We start from the raw sequence: 19,261 nt of genomic DNA on the forward strand, positions 1-19,261 counted from the left end.
CCCATTACTCTGATCCCTGGCCTCTGTCTAATCCATTTGACAAGGGCCCACTCTATATACACCTGAAGAAACTGCAGGTGATTATTCTGGAGAAGACTCAGGGCAGACATCCCTCCTCACCTCATACCTGGACTACTACACTAGCTGCTGGTTGGTCTTCCCGCCACAAGTCTCTGCCCACTGCAGTCCATCCTCCACACTGCTGCCAAAGTGATCTTCCTAACACACAGGTCTGACCACCTGAACTCCTCCTACTCAAGATATACCGGCGGCTCCCTATCACCTCAAGGATCAAATATAAAATTGTTTGGCATTCAAGGCTCACCAAAACCTGCCCCCATCTCTGCATTCTTCCTACACCCTAAACCCTCCCCCCAGATAGTCTGTGATCCAGTGACACCCTCCTCCTTACCGATCTTTCTACAAGACCCTCCATCTCCCAGTTGGCCATTTTCACAGACTGTCCCTCTTCCCTCCAATGCTCTCCCTCCTTACCTCTGCCTCCTGGTTTTCCTCACTTCTTTCCGGTCCTAGTTAGAATCCCACCTTCTACAAGAAGCCTTTCAGGGACCTCCTTAACTCCATGGCTTTTCTTCTCTTCCTTATTTCTGATTAGGCCTATGTAGGGTTTATTTGTACTTCAACTGTTTGTGTGGTGCCTCCTCTCTTTGACTGTGAGATACGTGAGAAAAGGGTTGTCTTTAACTTTTCTTTTCCTTCCTACATGCCTGGAACTTAGTAGGCACTTCATAAATGTTTATTGACTGAATAACTGACACATCTTAGCTTTCTTCATCCTCAGATGGCATGAAATGTAGGCTCTTTACAATCCTGCCCATCCTTGGTGGAGACTCTCCAGGTTATTAATGTCTTTGTACTTCAAATGTGGTTTTTCTGGTAAGTGACATATTGTAGAATTTAGTTTTCTTCTCCAATCTGTCACTCTTTCTCATTTTAGTTGTTTCCATTTTGCTCTGTCTCTAATATTAAACTATAACTCCTCCATTAGGCCTTAGATCTGTCAGTAAACAGTCAGATCCCCCATTTTGTTGTAAGATCCTTCATTAGACTGTAAGATTCTCTCATGAGGCCATAAGCTCCCCCTTTAGACTGAAAGCTCCTTGAGGGCAGGGACTGTCTTTTACCTCTTTTTGTATCTCCTGCAATGAGCATACTGCCTAGTACATGGATGGTGCTTAATAAATATTTTTTTTTCATTAATAATATTAGGGATTTTTTAAAGTTGTGGCTTTTCCCCTCTTTGGTTATAAACTTCAGTTGCTTTAGTGTATTATTTTTCACATGGCCCTATTCCCAACAGCTCTTTTCTCATCACCCCTGATCACCTCCTCCTGCTATCCCTTTCTCTTTGGGGTTTTGCTTATTAGTTACTTTTTTTGACTTCCTTTTTCTCTGGTTATTTACTTCTTTCCCTACTTCCCTTTTTCAGTTATTCCAGTAGATTCCCCCGCCAACTACCAAAGCAAGACCTTCCTTGCTCCCTCTTCCCCTTTTAAATCCTTGCCTCCTAACCTTCACCCATTCCCCCTGAAGGCTCTTCACTTTCTGAGACCACAAGGGTTAACTTGCCCTCTTCACTAATCCCTAATTTGACCCACACATATCAATCACTCTCCTTTATCCCTTTTTCATTCACCATCCCATTTGTACTTCAATAAATATAACTGATTCACTGATTGGCAGGGTATGACCAGCATCTGTCCATTGTTTACAGAACTGGCTGTTTCTCAATTGAATTATTTAATTCTAACACTATGTGTCTTGGATATTGCACCCTTGGTGTTGTTTCTTTTCTAGGAATGCTCTATGCATTTTTTTCAATTGGTATTTCATTTTCTATCTTTGGAAAGTCTGGGCAGTTCTCTTGTGTAATTTCCTGCATTCTAGTGCCAAGTTTTTTGGTCCTGTTCTTTTCCTCATGGAGACCCCTTATCCTTACATCGTCTTCAAGAGGTGTTTCTTGTGTACTGAGCATATGTTCTTTAAATGTTATTGGTTTTGCTTCTCTTCTTTTAGGTTGTCATCCACTTCTGAAGATTTCAGTTTTTCAATTCTGTTTGTCATTTTTTACTATGCAGGACCTACATTCAGCTCTCATAAGTCTCTTGTGCAAATAAAAACAATGCTGAGGTTTCACCCCACACCCTCAAATTGAGGAAAATGACAATAATTGATGTAGGAGGCGTTGTGGAAAGATAGGCACGTGAATATATTGTTGGTGGAGCTGTGAAGTGGTTCAATCATTTCATAAAGCAATTTGGAATTGTGCAAATAAAGCAACTAAAATGTCTGTACCCTTTGAATCAGAGACTTCAGTGCTGTCCTTATACCCCAAGGAAGTCATGAAAAGAAGAAAGACTGCATATTGCCCAAAATATTTCTAGCAATGACTTTTGGTGATAGTTAACAAGTAGAAAAAATAGATTCCTGTGGCTAATGGGGAATGGCTAAACAAATTGTGGTACATGAATGTAATAGAATATTACTGTAACGTAAGAAGTGATGTGCCTGATGAATACAGAGGAACATGGAAAGATCTATAAGAACTGATGCAGTGATGTAAGCAGAGCCAAGAAAACAACATACACAGTAGCCACAAAAATTATACATGGAAACAAAATACCAAAATTCAAAAGTAAATGCAACAAAATCATAAAGATCAAGCATGATTCAAATGAAGAGATATGAGAACACAACTCCAACCTACTCCTTCGTGGAGATTAAAGGCATTACATGTGTTACAGATTGCATATGTTTTCAGATTTCTTCAATGTATCAATCTGAATTATGCTTTCTTGTTAAAAATATTATTGGTCACATCAGATGGTTCTCTAAGAGGGGAGGGAAGGGATATGTAGGAAAATATGATAGTATAACATATACCCCGAAAAAGCAATGAAAGATTACTCTTTTAAAAGGGAAGACATTAAAACTTCATCATAGAAAAAACAAGTGAGAGGTATAAAAGATTAATGATTGAAAATTTAAGAATTATTGGACAACCTGACAGCTAAGCCATACAAAAGAGCCTAGATATAATATTTTGAGAAATCAAAAGGAAAAAAAAACCATTCTAGACCTCTTAGAACCAGATATCAAAGAGGAAGTGAAAAGAACCTGTAGGTCACTCCCAGAAAGGATCCCACAAGAGCAAAAACTCCCAGCAACATTACAGCCAAAATCCTGAGTTTACAGGTCAAAGAAAAAATATTTCCAGCAGCATGAAAAAGAAAGAATTCAAGTGCCAAAGAGCCACATCAGAAACACACAAGATTTTCAGCCATTCCCCTAAGGAGCTGAGAGCTTGAAGTATGATATTCCAGACACAAAGATATAACCTTACAAACAAAATAACTTACTCAGCCAAATAGTATAAACTCACAGGGGAAAACATGGTCTTTTATTCAAATGGAGGACTTCCAAATATTCTTGATGAAAAGCCTAGAGCTCTACAAAAACTTCAGAGTGCAAACACAGCATTCAACAAATGGTGGCCCAAGCTTCCAGGTAGAAGTTATCTAAATCCACTTCTGGGGCTTGAGTCACATCAATGAGCCACTCCCAAGCATCATCATGCCAACATACATACCTAAAGAGAGCAGTAAGTTGAAAGGTGGACCCCCACAGAGGGAGAGGGGTGGATTCTGCTGATCCCAAGGGCTTTCTCCTTGGTGGTTGGGAGACCTTATCCTAAGGATAGACCCTGGAGAGATAGACAAGATCATTGGAGAGGGAAGAAGAGTTGTCTTGACTTTTATGGGCCCAGCCAATCAAAAAAGCATTTACTAAGTGCCTGATGTATATGTGGTAGACACTGTGATCAAGTAGGAATCCTTCGTACTTTGCATTTTTCACCAGGTAAAAATAAAGGCTGTCTTATACTTGTTCTATTATTAGCCTGATTGCTTATACACAAGCTGAAGGTCCTTTACTCTTCCTTTGTGGAGAATTAAAAGCCAAATTCTGATGTCCCCCGGGGAAACCATGGTTTGGTGGCAAAAGCTGCTGTGGGAGGCAGAATTGTATTCTGGAAAGAACTTTGGCCTCTATGGCATCAGAGGACCTGGGTTCCAATGCTGCCTCTGATGTGACCCTGTGCCTGTGTGACCCTGGGCAACAAATTAACCTGGTTTGGCCTCAGTTTTTTCTCACCTGGCTAGGAGGAGATCAGGGAGGTGATCAGAGTGCCGGGGACGATGTTTGCTCCCTTCTCTGATGCGTGTCTCATAGCAATAATTTCTTGCTTTCTCTTTTCTTATACACATTATTCTGCAATTGGCATGAATATTTCTCTTTCTCTGGCTCTGCCTGTCTCTGTCTCTGTCTCTCTATGTCTGTCTTGGTTTTGATGCACACACAGTGCCTGTGTGTACATATGTGTGTATTTGTGGGTACCTCCTGATATTTTGGAGCCTCTGGTGATTTAGATTCACTCCCACCTGGCAGTACAGGACAAAGCTGGGAAGAAGCCCTCCCCTCCTCCTGGTCTAGCGATCATAATGGAGGCCTGATAAAGAGGTAGCCTGGGTGCCAGCAACTCAGGATTCCAGATATCCTTGGCAACGCTAATCACCATGGTAACCAGTGAATGGAACTAGCTGCTCCTGCCTTGCTGCACACTAAATTTTGTCTCTAGAGAGATTATATTCAACTGAAGGGGGGATGGCTAACTTGATCTGAACTTCCACTGGAAAAGGTGTGAGACTCCTGTCCTCTTCCCTGCTCTTTGAACAAGCCAGGGGCAGACATCCCCGGGGCCCAGGGGTTGGGCTTTTTGGCACAGGATTTTCAATGCCTGTTTTTGCTTTCACATTTATACTGATTAAATGATTCACCCCATCAATAACTTGCAGTGATTGAGCCAAACCAGATAGCATCAGTCACTAATAGAATGGAAGGGGGTTAAACTCTGCTGAGCTTACATGAGTTCATTTGTGTTACCTGGCAAGGGAAAATTCCTGTTTCCTTTTGTATCCAGTTATTGCTAAAAACCACTGGGAGCAGGGCCTCACTCCAGGATTGGGTAGACTACCTTTGCACCCTACACCCACCAGGGAGAGGACTATATTCTTGACCTCCAAAGGATTTCTCTTTGGTAGTTGGGAGACCTCCAGGCTAGGTTAGTTCTTGGGGAGGTAGAAACCACTGAAGAAGAAAGAAGAGTTGTTTTAACTCTTTATGTGCTCAGCCCATCAAACAAGCATTTATTAAGAGCCGGGTTTGTGCCAGGTACGGTGCATCATCCTTAGTCCTTTATGCATTTTCCATCAGGTAAAAATAAGGCCTATCTTATATTTGCCATGTTGTCAGCACAATTACTCACAGAGTAGCTAGAAGTCCTCTACTGGGGAATGTAGGAAATGCAATTCTTTTGAGTATGGAAATGGACCCATCCCTCAAACACCTGGTGCCCTAATATTAGAAGATTCCCAAACCCTTATAGAAAGAGAAATAGAAAAAAATCATCCTATGCAAGGACACAGTAAAGCCAATGGTTTCATCCATTGCTGTAACAGCTGTTGGTTGTCCTTGGAGAAGAGACCCTGCAGTTTTGTCTAGACTTCCTTCCCAAGTATAAAAGTATTGATACACTTCCTGTTGTTTCTTGCCCTTGAAGAGGGGGACTTGTCCTATGGTAGGTCTTGCCAGCTGCATTCCAAATCCATCCCTTTTCTCCCTTGAATGATTCCTGCTGTCTTTCTTTCTCTATCTCCTGTGACAAGCATCATTTCCCTATTCTAAGCTGCTGAATAATGCTGCTGACTGGCTGTGTATTCTAAGTGGGTCTGAACCCAATCTGTTCCCTAGGAAGGCAAAGCTGCTAGGACCACCACCAGCAGTAGAAGGTGTCCCTCCCATGAGATGATGAAGATTATCTCTGAAAAGCCTTATTTCTCAAATATAAAGAGAACTGAGTCAAAATGATAAGAATACAAATCATTTACCCATTGATAAATAATCAAAAATATAAACAAGTAGTTTTCAGAAGAAGAAATCAAGGCTATCTTTAGTTATAAGAAAAATGTTGTAAATACGCAAATTAAAACAACTCTGAGGCACTACCTCATACCAGTCAGGTTGGCTAATAAGACAGAAAATGAAAATGATAAGTGTTGGAGGAGATGTGGAAAAACTGGGACACCAATGCACTATTGATGGAGTTGTGAACTCATCCAATTGTTCTGGAGAGAAACTTGAAAGTATGACCAAAAGGCCATAAAACTATCCATACCCTTTAATCCAGCAACACCACTATTAGGTCAGTACCCGAAAGCAATCAATCAAGAAGGAAAAGGACCTATATGTACAAAAATATTTATAGCAACTCTTTTTGAGGTGGCTAAAAAGTAGAAATTTATACCCATCAATTGCAGAGTGGTTGAATAAATTGTGGTATGTGATTGTAATGGAATATTATTGTGTTGTAAGAAATGACAAGCAGTGTGTTTTCAGAAAAGCCTGAAAAGACTGAAATGAACTCATAATGCAATGGATATTGAGCAGAACAAGGAGGACTTTGTATACAGAAACAGCAATATCCTATGATGAACAGCTGTGAATGATTTAGCTATTCTCAGGAATGCAGTGTTCCAAGACTATTCCAAAGGACTCATGCTGAAAAATGCTAATTGCCTCTAGAGACTGGACTGATGCCATGTGAACACAGACTAAAGCATACCATGTTTCATTTTTTTTTTTGGGTGGGTTGGGGTTTGAATATCCTTCCACAAAACGAGTAATATGTAAATTGTTTCTTGTTGTTACCTGTCCTTCTTTCTGTAAGACCATGATATCAGGGAGGTCATGCCATGACATGCAAGTGAATTGGATTTAAGTGAGGGATGGCTGTTTACTCACCAGCCTCACTTTCTCCTCCACAGCCACAGGCTCTAGCACAAGATATATACCAGGGGGATGGGAGATGACCCTGGATGCAGCAGGAGGGAGACCTTGTCATTAATTGGCCAACAATAGGTCCCAGGCCAAACCCCATTTGGTCATTGCTTGGATCCTGATTGGCTCAGAATGAATGTAAATAGCAACGGTTTCCGTTTGGGCCAGAAACCCTGAGGGTCTTCCCCTCCCAGACCGATTGTTTTTGACTGAGTAATAGAGACCATTCTCTGCTCTACTTCTTACCTAGAAGTAGACTGGGCATTGCCTCAATCAAACTGAGACCTCACATGTATGGAAATGTTTTACATGGGTTGCACATTTTTAATTGTAAGGTCAGGAATTCACTTACCTGGGGAGCCCTCTACCTCCTCCATAACTGTGGGGTGTTCTTTTTGATACCAAAGGAATAGGCCAAGAAGCTCCAGACTGATTATAGGTAGTAGTTTAATCAGCCATTAGCAGTACTAACAAAACAGGGCCAATCATTAGTTTGGGATGGCAGGCAGACATTTCAGCAGATCTCCACAAAAGACCCCCCAAATCCCCCTGGTAATTATAGAAAATAAAGGAAGAGTGAGTTAGAGAGAGCATCACTTCTCATTGGTGGATATTTTTGGTTTTCTGCATAGTAGTGGGCTTCGGTGTTAAGCCAATGTTATGCCCAAATACAAGTTTTTGTATTGATTATGTACCACTCACATATGGGTCATGATATTCTCACTATGGCTTTCCTCGGTCATAGTATTTTAAGTTATGACTCTAAGTTATGATTTTTTAACAGGTCACCACGTTGGGGCTTTCTCCTTTCACAGAGTTCAAGTGTTTATGGCTTTTCCCCAACCGGGACCCCACAATCCACCCCTGAAAAGCCTCCCCTACACTCTTTCTGAACGTATTGCACAAAGTCCCTTAGGTAGTTCTATACTAGGGTGTTCAGGGCCTTTTTGAGTACAGTTGGGATGGTCCCATTTGTAAGCATAAACCACAGGAACAATATAAGCACAGACAGGAAAACAACATGACCAATGAGAAAATTACCACAACTGTTACAATTTTATTCCATCCCACCCCTGAGGAGGTGAAGGAAGAACCAATGCCATTTGGGGATTAATGGGAGAGCTGAGTTTCTGAACTAGATTCAGAGACAAATAAACATGGCTTGGGCAGTTTTACAACATATCAGGATTGACAGAGAATTGAATCAATTACAGAATGGGATCAGAACAATTTGATTTTCTGAGTTTCTCCCTTTTTCTCTAGGGGAGGCCTGTACAATGATGATCACCAACCCACCCCTAAAGTCCATTTAATTAACAAATTTCATCTCGGAATCCAGATGTCCCATGTAGTTGTATGGAATCTGGAACATCTTTTCTTGGGGCAATCTGGAAAATATCTTGTCCTCAGGGGCAACTCTTCAGTGGAATTGTTTTTCTAGTTCCAAGTGACTTGTAGAGACTCCTTAGATGTTCATGCTAAAATCTTTTACAGAACAGATTTCAACACAAGTTAGTATAGCCTCTCAAATTTTGCTTCTACAATAACTAATTCATATTGTAAAAACCAGTTGAAACCTTAAGCTCTGCTCTTAACAAGGGAGCATCAAAGTAGGAACCCAGAGTTTCCTTGAAGCTTCAGAAAATTTAGGTTTTTACATGCCCCATTAGAATCATTTACATTTGACATAGAGGATTGTCTGATCTTGTTACTTTCTCAAAAGTTTCCACTCTGATTCCAATCCATTTAGGAGGACCAGATGCTACTGAGGACCCAATCCTACACGTGAAAAAATAAGTAACAACATTCTTGCAGGCTTTCTGCCCCTGAGTTCAATAGTGACATAAATGAATTTACTTATAAGAAGCTGACTTTGATTAAAAGTAAAGACTTGAGAGGATACTTAAATAATGAATTCCAAAATAGTGCATATCAATAAATGGTTTATAATAAAATGTGCTTGTAGCTCATTAGTAATAACTTGAATGAAACTGACTTTTCCATTAATGTAACACAAAAAAGGAGTTACATCCATCCCTTTAAGGAAACTGATTGCACTGAAATTCTCTTCCCCAAACCAAATGAAGATGTTTCTGATTTTCACCCAACAAGTTAATAAATTCACATCTTTCTTTCACAGACTTTTGTCTGTGCCTTATTATTCCTATATTATTTAGACGTGATAAGCTATTTCAGGGACTTCATCTTTCACATGGCTATGCAGACAGGCAGATGACAAGCCCAAGTACTAATATACCTTGTTGTTTGGAATATGGAATGACTACACATTCAGATTGAAAACACTAAGATCTCACATACTTGCATTGTGCTCATATCTTTTACTGACCACTGGCTCTGACTATAGGAATTTGATATAAAATGAAAAAAGCCAGGACATGACTATAACAGCAACAAACTCGTCCTTGAGGCTTAAGCCTAAGGACACATATATGACAAGATAAAGCTCCCTTAGCTTTGATTTCAGGCAAGAGTCACAGTTTAACAACCAACCATGTAGTAATAATTCTACCTCACCACCACATGTAGGAAGAGTCAGGTGGGAAGCATTCCTGTTCAAAGGAACACAATGAGGAAGCTGAGCCAGGAGGATCCCACCTTAGGTTGCTGCCAAGGTTGTCCTCTTGACTTTTTCCCAGACACAGATCTCTACCTGTTCAAGATCACATTCCCTCTGAGTAGCTTGTGGTATTTCTCTCAAATGGTAGATTACTGACTGAACGATCCATCAGACAACTATACCTAAATTCAAACCTCAAAATAAAATCAGTTATGGTCCCAAGAGCTTTGACCTCAAGTGGCAAGTTTCACTAATCACAGCTTAAGGCTAGATACCATTATTTTTACTCTCATGGAGTTGCAATAAGAAAGAAAAATTTACCAGGAACTCACATCCATAAGAGATTTCACTTAACTTCTTTCACTTGTTTTCTTTTTGTCTCAAATTTAAACTTGTCCTGGTGTAAAAACCAATGTTTGGAAATCATTTCCATATTACATACAAACTTGCAATTCCTCAGCAAGCCAAGTTTATTGTTTAGGAACTCCATAGCCCAAAGAAGCTCTCTTCCCAGGGCTGATAACCTTGCTCACACAGACGATTTCCAGGAACCTGGCAAGTTTACAAAATAAGGGGAATTGTCAGGGACCTCAGTGAAGGGGCTGATCCTGATGCCCCTGCCTGCCCACCCCTTGATATATTCTTCCTCCAGACTTCAACATACTCCAGCAAGTCCACTATTTTCTGTATTAATTCAGTTTGCTTTGCACTGACTGAATATCTCCTGTATTCTTCTTTGGCTACCCACTTGACAGGATGTCTTTCAGGGCTCCCACAGAGCATCGTGCATTCTGCACCAGTATCTACCAGAGTCGACATGGTTTGTTTAGTTTTGTGGACTCCAGCATATGGTAACTGGCACATGGGGCTTCTGATCACACTCTATAGCCCTACATCGGAGGCAATCTTGGCCGTCTTACTAAAGGAGGGGAGCCAGGGGTTTCCACCCCATCTACCCTTAGAGCTGCTGTGGGCTGTGCTCTTTGACACCATCACCACCCCCAGCTGCCAAGGAAGAATAGACTAACTCTGCTGTATACCCTCATCCCCCAAGCAGGACTGCTGTGAATGGGCAGAACCAATCCAGATAAGGCTTTTACCTCATCCCCTCCTTTCTACACACAGTAATCAATGACCAGTTTTAGGTTTTAACATTAAAACAATGACCCCAAGTAATTTAGTTAACAATCTACAACCTTTATAAGTGATAGCCAAATTGTTTTAGAACTACAGGCAAAAGTGGAAATATCCAGTTCTCCAAATGGCAGTTAGAAAACATTATAAGACAGGGTTAGCAGGGCTGAAAAAAATAACATAAGTGGTTTTAAACAATTTTTCCCCTTTTACTTTGTTTCAGTTGTTACTTTCATAATATCCAAATTATGAAAAGTTGCTTGACATACCTGATGCAAAAGTTTACCAATCTGAAACATTATTATGTATTTGAAACTTGAAACAAACCTGCTACCAATCAGGTGACTTCAATCCTGTTGAATGTATTTCCAAATTCTCTTATATAGAAAATCGGGCATCTCATCACCATTGGCATTGTATATTGGCCACATCTAATTAATGAACTAAAAATAATAGTTAACATTTATAGTGTCTGCTCTCTGCCAAGCATCATGCACTGAGAGAAAGGATAAGGAAGAGGTAGAACGGGGTAAATTATCTGACATGAATAGGCAAGAAAGAGGATTTTACAGTGCAGGGGAAGAGAGAGGAGGTGGCAGGGAACACTTTTACCTTACTCTCATTAGAATTGCCTCAAAGAGTGAACAACACACACACACACACACACACACACACAATGGGTCCAGAAATTCATCTTACCCTGCAGAAGTGTAGGATGGGAAAGGCAGAGGAGGGGGGTGGTGATAGAAGGGAGGACAGATGGTGCAAGGTGGTGGTTAGAAACAAAACACATTTTTAGGAGGAACATGGTGAAAGGAAAGAGAGAATAGAACAAGCAAGAGGGGAAACAGGATGGAGAGAAATACAGTCAGCTATCACAAGTGGTAAAAGAAAAATTCTTGAAGCCAAACTCTTCTGATAAAGGCCTCATTTCTCAAACATAGAGGGAATGACTCAAATTTATAGAAATAAGAGCCATTCCCCACCAGATAAATGATCAAAAGATATGACCAGTGACTTTTCAGATGAAGTAATCAAATCTACCTATAGTCATATGAAAAAATGTTATAAATCATTATGGATTGCAGAAATGCAAATTAAACAATTCTGAAGTATTGGCTAATAGCATCTAAAAGGAAAATGACACATTGCTGGAGGGGATGTGGGAAAAATGAGACATTAATGCGCTACTTGTTGAGTTGTGAATGGAATCACCCATTCTGTAGAGCAATTTGTAACTATGCACACCTTTGACCTCACAATACCATTACTAGGTCTGTATCCTAAAAGAAATTAAAAAAAAAAAAGGAAACAGACCTATACGTACAAAACTATTGATGGCAGCTTTCTTCTTGTGGGAAAGAATTGGAAATTAATGGGATATGCATCAACTGAGGAATGGTTGAATAAGTTGTGGTATATAATTGTGATGGAATGCTATAACTCTATAAGAAATGATAATCACGATGGTCTCAGAAAATCCTAGGAAGAGTTACATGAACTAACAGAATGTGAAGTGAGTAGAACCAGGAAAACCTGGTACATGGTAACAGCAGTATTATAAGATGATCAGCTGCAAATAACTTAGCTATTTTCAGCAATATAAAGATTCAACAAAACTCTGAAGGGCTTGTGATGAAAAACGCTAGCCATTCCCAGAGAAAGAAGTGATGATGTCTGAATACAGATGAAAGCAAACTTTTTAACTTTATTTTTCTCAAGGGTTTTTTTTTTGGTCTGTGTTTTCTTTTCCAACACAACTAATAAAGAAATACGATTTGCATGACTAAACATTTATAAGCTATATCCAATAGCTTGCCTGCTCAATGGGTGGGGGGGTGAGAGGGAGGAAGGGAGAGGATTTGGAACTCAATATTTTTAAAATGAATGTTAAAAATTGCTTTTACATGTAATTGGGGAAAAGTAAAATACTAAATAAATGCTAAATAATAAGAAAAACAACAACATAAGCAGACCATTCACAGACCCTTTATGTAATATGAATTTACCCCATGGATGTGGAAAAGAGCAGAAGGGAGTTAGGAAGGGGACTGCATCCCCATGGAGGACGGGCCAGGACATGGTTCAAGGACACGTGGGGGCTGGACACAGAGAAGCAAGAGCAAGAGGTGGAACGCATGGCTAACGGGGCCAGCCACGTGAGAGCCTGGCTGGACCTGAAAGGAGGAATACCCCGGCAGGCAGATACAGGAGGGCTGCACATGGAAACATTCAGGAGAAGACAGGCCACATGTGGTGGGGACCAGGGACAGACACACAGTAACTGAACACGGATGAACTAAATAGCAAAACACAGGCACCAAACTCTTAAGAGGGTGGGCAGACTACAATGAAGGTCTGCTCTCTCAGCACTGGAGGTCTCAAGCCAAGTCCCAATCTAGCAGTGGTGGTGGCCATCTCTCTGCATGTCTGTTGTTCTTCTTTCACTTGGAGGACTTTTTTGAGCTTTTCCTTTTGGGAGGGGGGTGAGGAGGACACAGAGTGCCACCTTGAGGGGCAGGAGCAGCAAGAGATCCCAGTACAGTATGGTAAAGCTGACATAGGTATTTTCTTGGAATGCAGATTTCTTATAGAATTCCTTCCATAAAGTCCAATTAGCATAATGTGAATTTACATAAAGCACCATCTCTCTTTACTCCTCTCTATTCCCATTCAGTTTTCTCCAGAGTTCTTTCATATATAAGTTTTCTAAAACTCCATTACTCTTCTTAACTTCTTTCTTATTCATTTTATGATTGGGTTTATCTAGCTCTCAGATGAAAAAGTTGAGGTGCCTCACTACTACAGTTTTCCTGTCTATTTCTTAGTGTAATTCATTTAATTTTTCCATTAGGAATTTGAATCTTATGCCATTTCCCAAATACATGTTTACTTTTGATATGACTTCATTGCCTGTCGTTCCTTGGAACAAGAGGTAGTTTCCCTGCTTGCCCCTTTAATAGAGCTATTTTTGCTTTCGCTTTGTCTGAGATCATGACTGCTATCCCTCCATTTATTACTTCAGCTGAAGCATAACAGTTTCTGCTCCAACCCCCCTTATTCACTCTGTAGTTCTCTGTTTCAAGTGTGTTTCTTGCAAAACAAACAAACAAACATATTTTTGGATGTTGGTTTCTAATCCATTTTGCTACCCCATTCCATTTTATGAGTGAGTTCATCCAATTCATGCAGTTAGGATTACTAACTATGCATTTCCCTCCATCCTATCTTCTGTTTCTCCTTCTCTCTCTCTTTTTATCCTGTCTGTCCTCTAATATCCCTTTTGCATATGACAGCTCTATTTATTTATCACCCCACCCTTTTATCACCACTTTTTCTTTTTCTTTTCCCTTTCCCATGCTCTTTATTTACTTGTAGGGTAACATAGATATTTATCACCAGTTGAGGAAGTATATATAGGGACAGACATAAATATAGATATAGATATTTTCCCCTATTAAACCAATTTAGATGTGACTGACGTTCAAGCATTAGCCACCCCCTCCCAATCATTTTCCACTCCAGGGTAAAAGCTCTTTCTTGCACACCTATTTTATGTAGGATTATTTCCCCCATTCTGTCTCTCCTTTCTGCCTTCTCCCAGGGCATCCATATTTCTTGCCTATCCATTTATTTTCCATCATCTGAGCCTAAGGGGCTCACTCCCAAACCTTCTTTCTATGTAGAATCCCTCTATCTGCTCTAATAATGATACCATTCTTAGAAGATATGTGTATCCTCTTTCCTTATACAAAAGTACACAATTTAACCTCAGTGAGTTGCTTATGATTTCTTTTTCATATTTACCTTTTAAGGCTTCTTTAGAGTCTTGTATTTCAAAGTCATATTTTCTCTTCAGCTCTGGTCTTTTCCTCTGAGTATTTTGATGGTAGATGTGTGTCCCCAGAAAGCAAACCTATAGTAACTAGAATGTTCTCAGAGAGTGTCTTCAGCCCCAAATGTCTCGTCTGCTGAGTGTTCTGATGCTAGATGTGCTTCCCCAGAGAGCAAGCCTGTAGTACCCAGTGTAAGAAAGAGACTGCACAGCCTCTCTGGGCAAAGAAACCAACCTTTATTAAGAGAAACAAAGGTGGGGTCTCAGACCGCACTGGGCGGACCATAGTCCCCACCTAAGTTTCTCCTAAAGATAGGTTTCTTTGCCCAGAGAGGCTACCCAGCTTCTTTCTCACACTGGAATGTTCCCAAAGAGTTTTCTGCCACAAGTATCTTTTCCTCTGAGTCTTCTCAGAGCGTGGGTGTCTCCACCTATCAGCATTTCATCCACTGAGTATTCTGATGTTAGATGTGCTTCCACAGAAAGTAAGCCTGTAGTAACTGGAATGTTCCCCGAAAGACTGTCTCCTGCCACAAGTATCTTTTCCTCTGAGTCTTCTCAGAGCGTGGGTGTCTCCACCTATAAGCATTTCATCCACTGAGTATTCTGATGCGAGATGTGCTTCCACAGAGAGTAAGCCTGTAGTAACTGGAATGTTCCCCGAAAGACTGTCTCCTGCCACAAGTATCTTTTCCTCTGAGTCTTCTCAGAGCGTGGGTGTCTCCACCTATAAGCATTTCATCCACTGAGTATTCTGATGCTAGATGTGCTTCCACAGAGAGCAAGGCTGTAGTAACTGGAATGTTCTCAGAAAGACTGTCTCCTGCCACAAGTATCTTTTCCTCTGTATAGTATTTTAGTTGTGTTGACTGCTTTTGCTCCCTAAAACAAAAAATACCAGTTGTCACATGGCATGGCTGTCAGGGAGGAGGAGAGGGAGAGGGAGGGATACATGGGATACTATCATGTAAGATGGAGAAAGCATCAATAGAAATTTTTTTTAAAGAGGTCAGGTGTCTAAAGGGTATCCATGGAGAAGTGGGCCGGGGAAAGAAAGGGGTTTTGGACGTGCAGAGTGATTCCTTTCACCTCTGCAGCCTCAGGATCAGGGCTTGGCTTGAGACCTCCAGCATTGAGAGAGGAGAAATTTGGATGCTCCAGTAATCCACATGTCTGGCATCCACGTGTCAGTCTTCTGCCCACCCTGCTCTGGGTGCTGTGTGTCTTTCTTCACTCCATGTGTCACCTCTTCTTTTCTGTGTGTGGCCAAGTCCAGCCTCCACATGTCTGTTCTCCACTTGTTCTTCCTCTCAGTTCTGGCCAAGACATCATATGGCTGGCCCCAATGCCAGCCTGATCCTCTTCTTGCTCTTGCTTCTCTGTCCCTGGCCACCATATGTCCTTGAACTGTTTCCTGGCCCACTCCCTTCTTGCCTCCCTGCCTGCCTTGTAATCACGTCTGTGGTCAATTTGAGATTACTTCAAAACCCTTCTACTTACACGCTTGTCTAATGGTCCACTTACAGAAATGAAGAATTGAGTGTAGTTCATGAAAAAAAATAAAAACCGATGTTGTACATGGAAAGTCATTTGGTAGAAATCTGATGGGAGATCAACAACTCATGCCAAGTATCAAATTAAACTATAAGGGAATACATGATTTAGATATGATAATTAAAATAATACAGTAATAAGTGATGAAAATTACAGATAAGAGATATAATCACTAATCATTACTCTTGCTTAGACCTACTTCTTGAAGGAAAAGTTAAATGACTTACAGAAGGAAAGAGATGGTAAAAGTATACTAAGCGCTCAACTTTCCCCTCTCAGAATTAAGCAAATCTATGCATAAAATAATACAAAAGAAGCTAAAGACAGGAAGAGAATATTAGAAAAGTTAGACATGATAGAACTCTGGAGAAAACTGAATGGAAATTGAAAGAAATGTAGCTTTTTCTCAGCTGTAAATAGCACCCTCACAGAAAATGAATATATATTAGGGCACAAAAATCTCATAACCAAATAGAGAAAAAAGAGAAATACTAAATGCACTTTTTACAGACCACAATGCAATACAAGTTAGAGAGAAAGGGAAGCATAGATTAAAATTAATTGAAAAGTAAAATATCCAATGTCAAAGAATGAGTGGGTGAAAGAACAAAAATTATTCAGCAATCAATAATTTCATGAAAAAGAATTACAACAATGAGGCAAGAGACCCAATTTTGTGGGAAATTTCTATCTCTAAATGCTCAGACCCATCAAACAGAGAAAGGACAGGTGAAGGAACTGGGCATGAAATGTATAAAGGTAGAAAAGAACAAATGAAAACTCTCCAATTATATATCAAAATGGAAATCCCTAAATCAAAGGTGAGATTAAGAAGTTTTTCTTTTAAAAATCTAATTAAAAAATAAAAGCAGGTGCTGCTTTTATCAAAATACTAATAAATCACATAAATCAGGGGCAGCTAGGTGGCACAGTGGATAGAGCTCTGGCCTTTGAGTCAGAAGGGCCTGAGTTCAAATCCAGCATCAGACACCTCAAACTTAGTAGCTGTGTGACCCTGGGCAAGTCACTTAACCCCAGTTGCCTCACCAAAAAGCAAAAACAAAAAGAAAGAAAAACAAAAACAAAAAACCCTGATAAACCATTGGGTAACCTGATTAATAAAAAGAAAGAACAAAACCAAATTACCAGTCTCAGAAACAGAAGAGTAAATGCATAAGGAATGAAGATGAAATTAAAGCAGTGCTAAGGAGTTATTCTGTTCAATCATATGTCAGCAAAACTGGCAATCTATGAGAAACGGATGAATAATTATCAAAACATAAACTGCCCATATTCACAGAAGAGGAAAAAGCATACATAAACAACTCTGTCTTAAAGGAAAAAATTGAAGAAGGCATACATGAGTTTCCTAGGAAAAAATTCCCAGGACCAGATCAAGTGTGAAAGTGAATTCTAGTAAATATTTTAAAGAAAACATTTCATCCCAATACTATACAAAGTACTTGAAACAACAGGTAAAGAAGGAATATTGTCAAATTCCTTTTATGGCACAAATATGTTTGTGATACCTAAACAAAGGTGTAGGGATATACACAAACTAATGTTGGAAGAGCTGGGAAATGACATATCCATTTTCCAAAGTAATTTGGAATTCTACAAAGAACAATGTCCAAAGCCTGTAAAACAAAGACTCCACTACACTCTAACGAAGCTATTAATAAGAAAAATGTCCCCATATAATTCCAAAATACTTATAAGAACACTTTTTTTGACAGCTATGATTTGGAAAGAAAGTAGATGCTCATCAAGGGGGCAATGGCTAAACAAGACAGGGAACAAGACAAGAACATGAAAGGCATGGAATACCGTTCCCATGCAAGAAGAAATGATGTGTGTGATGAGTACAGTGAAGTATGGAAAAACCTTTCTGAAATGATGCAAAGTGAGTTAAGCAGAGTCAAAAAAACCCCACAAAAACCAAACAACCCAGCAGTACATGTACTTGGTAACTACAACAAGTGAAGTGGAAAGAATGACACAGCAAAATTTTAAAGTACCTCTAACAAAATATTAATGATGAGGTGGGACTGAAAAGGAAACATGAGAAGACACCATCACCCTACCCCATCCAGGAGGTGAGAGGTCCACAGGTGTTACACATTGCACATGTTTTCCCAAATGCGTTGATCAGTTGTGCTCACTTTTCTTTTCATTCCTATAACAAGAAATAGGATTTTTTACATGGCATGGCTCTTGAAGATAGGGAGGCGGGGGAAACATGGGACACCCTGGTGATGTAAGAAACAGAAAACATTAAAAAAAATATATATATATATATGTATTTATATATATATGTATATACATATATACATATATATATACATATATATATAAAGAGATCAAATATCTTAAGGGAAATAATGGGGGAGTGGAAGGAGGAAAGAGAGGGGTTTGGGTTAGTGATTCTGTAGCAGATCCAAACGATATTACAAATCTGTTATTATGAAAACAACTATTGTTGTTGTTTGGTCCTGACTTTTCCTAACCTCATTTGGGGTTTTCTTGGCAAAGACACTGAAGTGGTTTCCCATTTTCTTCTGTGGCTCATTTGACAGATGAGACACTGAGGGAAACAGGGTGTAGTGACTTGTTCAGGGTCATACAGCTAATAAGTGTCTGAGACCATATTTCAACTCAAGAGATAATTCCTCTTGACTCCAGGCCCAGCAGAATACCTAGCTGCCGAGAACACAATTTCAACTTTTTAAAAATTGTAAAGCTGATCAGTGGAAAAGATCAGGTATGCAATGTACAGAAGCCAACAAATAAAATAGTGTTTAATAAATCCATAGACAGTAGTTGGGGGGGGGGAGAAAGACACACTATATAGTTAAAAAAAAAGATGGCATAAAGTAAAACTAGTTTGTCAGAAATTTGATAGGTCATCAACACCTCTCACCAGCTATCAAATGAAACTACAGATGAATACAGGAATCAGGGATAGAAAGGTAATCAGTAGCAAATTAGAGGAATGAGGAGGAAATTACTTTTCACACTGATGGATAGGGCAAAAGGTTATGAAAGAACAAAGAATAGAGAGAATCACCGAAAATAAAATAGATGATTCTGCTTCTACAAAATTGAAATGCTTTTACACAAACAGATCCAATGCAGTTAAAATGAGAAAGGTAACAGTTATGTGAGGAAAATCATCCTTGCAGTAAAGATCTATAAGGACTGTTGCATATGGAAGATAAAGAAGGAACTGATTGCAATTTCTAAGA

The 19,261-nt window shown here is 39.8% G+C and overlaps 2 long non-coding RNA genes across 7 annotated transcripts in view; one reads left to right on the forward strand and one right to left on the reverse strand.

Moving 5' to 3' along the window:
• The window catches only part of LOC144454986 (uncharacterized), a 269,329-nt gene that overhangs the window by 149,370 nt on the left and 100,698 nt on the right, over nucleotides 1–19,261 (forward strand). The window lies entirely within an intron of this gene.
• Nucleotides 7,949–19,261, reverse strand: part of LOC110203686 (uncharacterized) — a 222,437-nt gene continuing 211,124 nt past the window's right edge. For 4 of the 6 annotated variants that reach the window (XR_013483593.1, XR_013483592.1, XR_002323042.2 and 1 more), the window contains 3 exons: nucleotides 18,101–18,192; nucleotides 10,955–11,070; nucleotides 7,949–8,400 (listed from right to left, as the gene is read on the reverse strand). This is a non-coding gene — a long non-coding RNA (uncharacterized LOC110203686). Of the gene's footprint in view, nucleotides 8,401–10,954; nucleotides 11,071–14,434; nucleotides 15,345–18,100; nucleotides 18,193–19,261 lie in introns of all 6 variants that reach the window. The other 2 variants (XR_013483594.1, XR_013483591.1) reach the window with 1 other exon arrangement.

Source organism: Phascolarctos cinereus, unplaced genomic scaffold, assembly GCF_003287225.1.
Source record: "Phascolarctos cinereus isolate Bilbo 61053 unplaced genomic scaffold, phaCin_HiC Scaffold_8;HRSCAF=390, whole genome shotgun sequence".
Lineage (NCBI taxonomy): Eukaryota > Metazoa > Chordata > Mammalia > Diprotodontia > Phascolarctidae > Phascolarctos > Phascolarctos cinereus.